This window comes from Solea solea, chromosome 5, assembly GCF_958295425.1.
Source record: "Solea solea chromosome 5, fSolSol10.1, whole genome shotgun sequence".
Taxonomy (NCBI): Eukaryota; Metazoa; Chordata; class Actinopteri; order Pleuronectiformes; family Soleidae; genus Solea; species Solea solea.
The window spans coordinates 17,918,633-17,927,283 of NC_081138.1; positions in this window are offsets into that span (position 1 = coordinate 17,918,633).

Consider the following 8,651-nt stretch of genomic DNA (forward strand, 5'->3'; position numbering starts at 1 on the left):
CTTCTTGGTATAAAAATGTTGCACGAACAAGCTCCCAGCATTATGTCATGTTCTCATCTGGTAGTAACCGCTAACAGGGCTTTCTGTTCGTGATGATGAGGCTATATATTTGGCCTTAATTGCTAGAGCGTTATAAAAATGAACCCCTTTTTCATGTCTTCTATAATCAAGCAACAACAAAGGCAGATTTGGGATGTCTTGTTAAAAATGCAAATTATTTGAAGAGTATTTGAAAGGTCTACAGAGGACAGAACCACTCATGAGTCAGTCTTCCATTATAGCCCATACTAAAATAACTCTACTTCCACTGCACTCATTGGCACACATTGATTTTGTGGACATTCAAGGTACAGTAGGTGTAATGTTTTTGGCATTACTGACTGACCAAAGAAAGTAGGTGCTCTTATTGACTGTTCTTCTCCACCAATTCTCTATACAGGTCATTTCTTGGACTGGACAGAGGTGGAAAGAGTACTGAAATATTCTACTCAAGTAAAAGTACCGCTATTTTGATATGATTTTACTGAAGTAAAAGTAAAAGTACTCATCTAAAAATGTACTCAAGTTAAAGTAAAATAAAAGTAGCTTGTTGGGGTTCAAAATCTCACATGAACTGTTTTTTAATTACAGTGCTGACAAAATAAAATATGTAGACACATAATATCAAAATGGGTCAAAGGTCACAAATTCCCTCACTCAGTGACCTTAATTTTTGCCAGTTCACCTGTCCTCATCATTTACTGCCAATTTATTTTCATTTAAATATAAGCCAACGTTTTTTTTACTCAGTAACGGATGTGAAAACGTAGCAAAGTACAGTACTTCCAAAAAAAACATGCTGCAATAAAACCTGAGCGTCTAAAGCCTTGTTTCCATCAAGCGGTCCAGTTCTGTTGTGCTCTGTATGATTTCCATTGTCAAAGGTTCAAAAAGGTCTGTTTTTGATACAAGATGGAACCACAAACACTGCAGTCCCTTCATTTGTCAACAGAGAATCATCAGTTATGCAAAACTGCAAATCCATGTCGGCATCCTACTATGCCAAACAATGATGTCAAACATTGTTAAACGATTATCAGTTAAGAGCACGTCGCATTCATTTGAAGCAGTGTTTCGTGTTTCCATAATATTTGTGACACAGAAGAAATCATTGAGTCTTAACGTCACAGTATCTCCATTTCTTATTCATCTATGTCATTGTTTTTTTTCTACATGGGTTTTATTTTTGTATTCTTTTCTTTTACTTGTCATTGAAAGTGTTTCTTCCAAACTGTTGTCTTCACAGTCCTGGACATGGACGTTTTTTTTAAATTATTTATTCACCCTGTTATTTGCTGAATAAATATTTTGTTGATGCCAAGTAATGTCATTTTTATACATGTATTATTATTGTCATTTAAGGTATTTACTTCAAGTAGCAGCTGTGTGCTAGTACATATCACTCTAATGCACTTTGTGTATCTGTGTGTGTGTAAATGGTGTGGTTAGAATAAGGTCCCAGGAGGAAGAAAAAAATCTTGTTTTTTTTTTTTTTTTACAGTGCAGTAAACGATAAACAGCTATCCAGTGAAAACCATACACACCAGTTCCGCATGGTAATATTTAGTGATTGTGCGCAAATGCGGCCACAATAACCCGTCAAGCCTTCAAGCCACTGATTCCTTGATAAGCCATCATACTGAGTAATTCCACAGGCCAGGTCTGTTGGTTTTTGTGAGCAGTGTCACAAACCTTAGCAAGCAGTTTGACACGCTGCAACAACAATTCTGATAAACACAAGCCGGTGAAAAAAAGCACATACAGCAAATACAGCAGCCTGCCCCCATTTCCCTAAGGGCTCCCTCCTACTCAATAGCATCAGACATGGCAGACAAACGATGATAAAGTGATCCTCTCGTGACTTTGACAGGCACGACAGACAGCAGCAGGGCCGGCCCACGCAATAACGCCAGTCAACCAGGCTCTCACTCAAAGCGCCGCATTGAGATGCATTTCAACTTAAACAATGCGGTCAAACAGAACACCTCTGCTCACAATCATGTCTGTAATTATTGCCATCAGCATCCCGGCTAATAAAAGCACAATGCCACTGTCAGATCAGTAGCACATGGTCCTTTTTTTTCTCTTTTTTCTTTTTTTTCTAATAAACCACACCATGTTATTGAAATGGGTTTAGTAATGGCATTCATTTTCTCTGTGAAAACCTTGTCAAGTTCAGGTAGGTTACTGTTTTACTATATGTGAACTAAAATAAATGCAATACTGTCATCTTTTAAATCTGTCCTATTTATTTACAAACTCACAACTCACATCAGTGCTGTAGTGCTGACATTTTGTCTTTTTCTTGAATGGAAAAATACATACATTTCCCATATTTTTGGAACACTTTGAAATGACATTTTCTCTTCTTCTTTTTTTGCAGCAAACTATTTATCCCTCACTTCCCTGTCAGCACTGGCGATAAAAGAAAACGATTGTTGAGTTTTTCTTCCTTTTCAGGTAATTTTATACACAAGTATTGACATGAGGAACCACTTTCTCTTGATGATACGAGGAGTTCCTCATGTCTCACATGACAAAACTCATTTTTCAGTAAGCAAAGACATGGCAACAAAACCTGTCCGTTTGTATTTGGGCTCTTTCATAAAACCTGTAACTGTACCACGTGCAGAGGATTTTGGACACATTGGCATTAAGAACGGGGAAGAGGAACTCAAGCAAGTGAGAGACGTGTACAAGTTAATGTTCTGTTGCAAGATAAAATTCAGTATGATATTATTGCTCATTTCTGTCCTTTTTTGGTATAAAAGTTAAACACAAGAACTTTCATTTGAGCATCTGTACGGACGACATTTTAATAACCTCTCAAAATGCAGCTGGAGAGTCAGATCAAGGAGACCGCACACTTGACTCCAGCGCACAACAGCCTCCGAGAGCAGACAACCTCGAGCAGTTTGCACACAGGCCATCCATTTCACGGCTCCATTCTAATTATAGTCATATTGCTGTTTTGAAGGCCAGTGTTCCTTAACATATTCTTTGTTCGGGGTGCTCTCTGTGGCAGGTAATGGAATGCCAGCTCAGTCTGATTCCTGTGTGTTGCAGAGTGTTGATCAAAGTGACCTCTGCACCCCTTCTGCTCTTGCAAATCAATACGCACAGTCAACAGGAGCTGACAGGGCCAGGCACAACATATAATAAATGACAATTCGCCATCACAATGGCCAGAGCATATGTGACAACTACTGCTCATGGCAGTTATTTTCATGTGATGTTTCACGCTGTTATGTTCAAAATGGAATTCATTTGCCAGAACTGTCTCACACAGATGCTGATAATACAAGGCTGACTTGTAAGCACCTCATCCCCCAGTCATACGATCCCGCCGAAGCTGTCCTGGCCAAGTGCTGACAGAAGCAAACGGTATTACAGTTGTATCTTTTTTATTGTTGTTGTCTTTCAACGGCAGCTCACATCGAAAGCAATTTTCCTCTTAAGGGAGCAAATTGTTCTCAGAAAATTGTAACTGCCATTGCTTAGAGATGATTGGCTGCATCTTTTCGTGTTGGCAGCCAAGATTGGAAGGATTTCATATGCAGGAAGGGGGGAAGGGGGGGGAAGGGAAAAAGAAAAACCGAAAAGAAACATATTAAAAGATGTGCTGTGAAAAAATGAGTGTGAAACTTCACATGCTCTGAATGATGAATGTTTGCCAAGGGGAGGTGAAATAGAAATCTGATGTGTTTGTTAACATGCAAAGAGGTTTAGTCGCCGTGTTCTCCAGTTAGGAGATGCAGGTTTTGTTATGAACTATACTTTATTGTTATTTTTTTTTTTTTTTACCATAGGTTTGCTATTGCACAAAAAACTGCATATTTCTGAGTGGCCATTTCACTTCATGCTATGTTAAATTTTTGTCTTTGCTTATCACCTGAAACACAAAAGCCAATTTTAAGGGAAAAGAAGGACTTCTGGATAGTGAAGTGGCCTTGTGAAGTACAGCTACTGCACCAATGTGCACAAATGTCTGCCGCTTGAATAGAGCCGGAAACAAATACGTAAATGACATAACATAAACGTAAGAAATACGGCACATGGGATGAAATGCGTGTTCTAATTAAAAGAAAAAGTTGTGAGGAAATAAGCTTTACAAACTTTATTATTACCAGCGTTTAGTGTCACTGTAGCTGCCTCTGCTCCTGCTCCATACACACACACACACACACAGACGCACACACCATCCCCACTAACAGCGACAGGTCCCTGCAGCTGCTGCTAATTACCCAGTTCCTGACGTTTCTCCTACTATGGACATAATGAATTATGAAAGTGCCAGATCAGGCACGACCTCCCTCTGGAAACACACGCACGCACACGCACACACACACACACACACACACCTACCAATAAACCTGTTTGTTTTGAGCTCGCTTGCTCCATCCATTAGTTGTCCATTGTTTTCTCTAACCATGACATTGATTCAATTTAACACCAATCAATTTCAAATGATTCTGACATTCAGATATGACCTTAAAGCCAGACAGACCGGGAACTATGATTAGGATTAAACTTTTGTTAATGAGGTGATTTCTCTTCACGTGGGGGGCGTGTGACACAATCCAACAGGAATGGTCAGTAAAAATTAGATCAATTATTGTGAACAAAACCGCTTTAACTTGATTACCCTTGCACCCGTTAATTTGTGTAATTAATAACCTCCCCTCAGCTGCAGAGAGCAGTTTATTAATAACAATTTATATCTGTGCGCCTTAATGAAATGGCAGGGGCCAGGCCATCCGTTCTGCAGGTAATGTCATAATCAATGGTGTCCAGCGCACGTGTTAATTACCATAGTTATTAATTGTTACAGTTGGACTTGAATGCTACACGCTGTCAGCCCCTTTGTCCCTGCTATGTATAGCAATCAGTGAATTGAAAATGGCAAATCTAATTAGCCATTCAGCAAGCAGGCTGGGAATCCAAATGAGACAGTATCAGCCCTGACAGCTGGCAGCCGAGGCGCCGTTCACACTGGGCCGCGAACAAAACCGGCATTATCCACTGCCCCAGGAACAACAGCAAAAGGCATGTATCGCAAACTAATAAATACATTCACAGCAGCGGCCTGCCATATCACACAATGGTCTAATGAAATGCCTGCTTGATGCCTTTGTTTGGGTACAAGGAGTGTTTATGCATTTATCTGTACAGGGTGCACCTTGTACAACCAGCAGGCAGCAGAGAGGCTTTTCTCACATTCTGTATCAACGCTGCTTCTGGTAAAAAAAAAAAAAAAAAAAAAAATGATTAGAAGTGATAAACCTATTATATGGGAAAGAGAAAACTGCCCCCCTTAATTTGAGCAATTATTGCATTTCTGAAGATTTTATATTATGTGTCTCTAACTATGTTTTTTTATTTTTTTATTTTGCCTTTGAAATAATCAAGGATCTCTTTAACAGGGCAGACCTGGCAGCACAGTTAGAATAAAAGTCACCTTTATTTTACAACAAAGTACATGGGTTTCTCATTTTATATGATCTAATTTAAGAGAGCGTGCCCGACAAACTAAAAGCCCACATACTAATGAATGCGTTCATGAGCTGTAACATGTTCCCCGTTGATCGTGAGAACACTGAAGGCCCCTGTGACTTATGGTCTTTCTGTTGCTCTTTGATCAACACGCGATTATTTGCTTTAAATCACTTCAACTCCCCTCCCTGGGACGGGTCAAGGGCCTGGGTGCCCCTGAGCAAGGCACCCAATCCCCCATTACTCCCAGGGTGCAGATAAGTAGTGTATTCACTACTGTTGTGTAAAAAAAGCATGGGGGCACTGACGAGTGGGTGTGTGAATAAAACTAATTGTAATTCTTCAAACAAATCTGAGCGTTGTTTAGATTGGGAAAAGGTCTTGGATGATCAGACTTATTTAACCCCCACAGGGACTGTGCTCGTCACACTAGATGATGTATATCATTCACAAAATGACACATATTTAGTGTCCATCTAAGGCCACGCCCTGCATGTGTTGTCTACATAACGTTAGATAGTGTATCCTGTAATGATTGGGCTTTATTATTGTGAAAATGAAAGATGTTTAAGTATGGGATGTTACTTCATGGGTAATGCAGTGAATCGGATTAGAGACATCAGAGGAGGGGGGGGGGGGGGGGGGGGGTGAAGTAGAAGTAGAAAGGTCAAAGATACACTTCCTACTGCAACGGCCTCGCGGCATGTGTAGACAGCTGGCTACGATTATTAGTTATGATTTATAGTTAGGTGATTTCAGGCGACTGAAGTTATTATGACAAGAGCAAAGGCAGACGTCAGGTTATGTAATAGGGATACTAGTCCCACAAAACACAGCACATCTGCACCGAGTCCTGTTCTTTCAATAATCAACATTTATTATCTCTGACTGTAACCTCACGACGATGACCTTAACCATGTGTTTATTATTGTTGCAATAACGATAAAGGTCAGGTACTCTCACTGCCAGTGGACTCCTACATGACATATCCGAGGTTAAGGACGACCAACCTGTTGTATTTGACTGTTGAGGTCTGGTTCGTAGTTAGGAAACAACCTCTCCTGTGTTCATGTATTCATTTGATATTAAATTGATATTTGATATTTTGATATTGATATTCTATATTCTATATTTGATATTGATATTCTATATTAGAATCACTTGGAAATTAATAATAATGAACTCCTAATTTTTCCCTTTGTTTAACAAAACATATTATGAGCAACCGGACATTTCCTGAGAAAAATAAGTGCAATTTCAAGAATATGATGCTTAATTTACCATTTACACATACAGCATGCATTACAATTTACAGATCACAGTGGATCTACATTTAGTCACAGGTGTCTGGAACTGAAAAATATAGTGTTTCACATTAGATTGTAATCCTAACTTGAAATTTTCACAAATTCCTCCTGTGGGCCAGATTGGACCCTCTGGTGTGCCGCTTCTGGCCCACGGGTCATATGTTTGATACCCCTGCTCTTAGTGGTCATGGAAGAAAACTTTTTGTGAGATCTAAATGTCGGTAAATGTCGATCTAAGTACCGCAAGCTCTTGTTGGCTAGACCTGAGCTCATCCGAACTCAGCTTCAATACATGTCCCCCTGCTTATCTTCCATGTCCCCTTAGGGGCTTCGTATATTTAAGATAGATCAGAATGTTAAGACAACAATGATGTGAATATAACATTCCATTATGACAAACATATAATTAAAAGGGATTTGAAAAGAAGATAACAAGCTTTCAAGCTGGCCCCTTTTGGTTTTCAACCTTGTGACGAGTATCATATGTCTGTGGCCCGCTATAGCTACTGTATGTGTGCAATCTTCCTTAAGAGCAACAACTCCAGGACCTACAGACACACACAAATAAGTGATCACTGCAAGAGTTAACATAATAAGACACTTGGTGGCTTTGCTGTTGGAGGCTCAAAGGTCATGTTTGTGAAAGGAAGACAAAATGCCTATCATTTCAATAACGCAGCCTTTTCCTGGAGCCACAAGTTCAGCAGTTTCCAATTCAGAAAGAAGAGTGACCCGAGAAAACTGGGACAGTCGTCACTAGAGACATATACGCGTGTCTCTCGCACTCTTAAACAAAGAGACACACACACCTACACATCCATATTTAAAGCAGACAGCAGCTTGTGCCTCCATCCAGAGAGCACCTGTAAATAATGCAGTGTTAAAGGTGACAGCCAGGAGGGAATTAGGCGGCGACCAGGTGGATGAACCTCCCCTTACCCTCCTCTCCCCCACTGACTCACCCACCCATGCACTATTCCCACTCACACACTTCTACGCAAAGTCTCACTCTCAGCATCGCCGTGTGTCGTCTGAACACCACAGGTGCTGAGCTCCAGCATGGCAGGCCCAGGGGGGCCGCCGGCCTTTCCTCTTGACATACTCAAAGCAGTGATGGGCAATAAAAACACTTCACACCTTAAGTGAAAGATACGACTTTAAATATTTTACACACATTCTGCATATGCAATTTATCCACACCTGGCTCTTAGGAGCAACAACATCTGGTTGCTGTTGCTTTAGTGGCAATTAATTCTTCATCCTAGCAGTCAGGGTCCTTTCTGAAAATGTGGGAGAGGGACTGAGGTGTTACTTAGATGAGTACAAATGTTAGCACTGCAGTTCAGTTCAGTGTCATCAAAACAATACAGAGTGGGGCCGAGGCGCTCGTGGTTGCCTCAACGTTAATTATATGCAGCGTACAAAAGTGTTTTTCAATTTTGAATTTTTTTTTGTGAGATTTAATGGATAAAAAGTTTGGAATTTCAAAGGCTGTTTGAGAACGGATAAAACTCTGACAACAGTAGATTGGCTAAATTAATGTAATTTAATAAATGGAGTAATTTCAGATCTCCTGATGCTCCTGGAAAAAAAACTGAAGCAAATAAAAGAATAATGTGGTTTGTAGTGACTGAGTAATGGCTTATTCACTACTTTTGTCGGAATAAAACTGGGTTTATCGTGATGGAGTTTAAACAACTCTAAAGTAGTATATTTGGTTAAGAGTGATTGGCTTAAAAATGTTCTTTTTCAACTCTTTTTCATCTTTAGTTCTGGAAATCACTGCTTTTCCTGCTACAATATCCTTTGTTT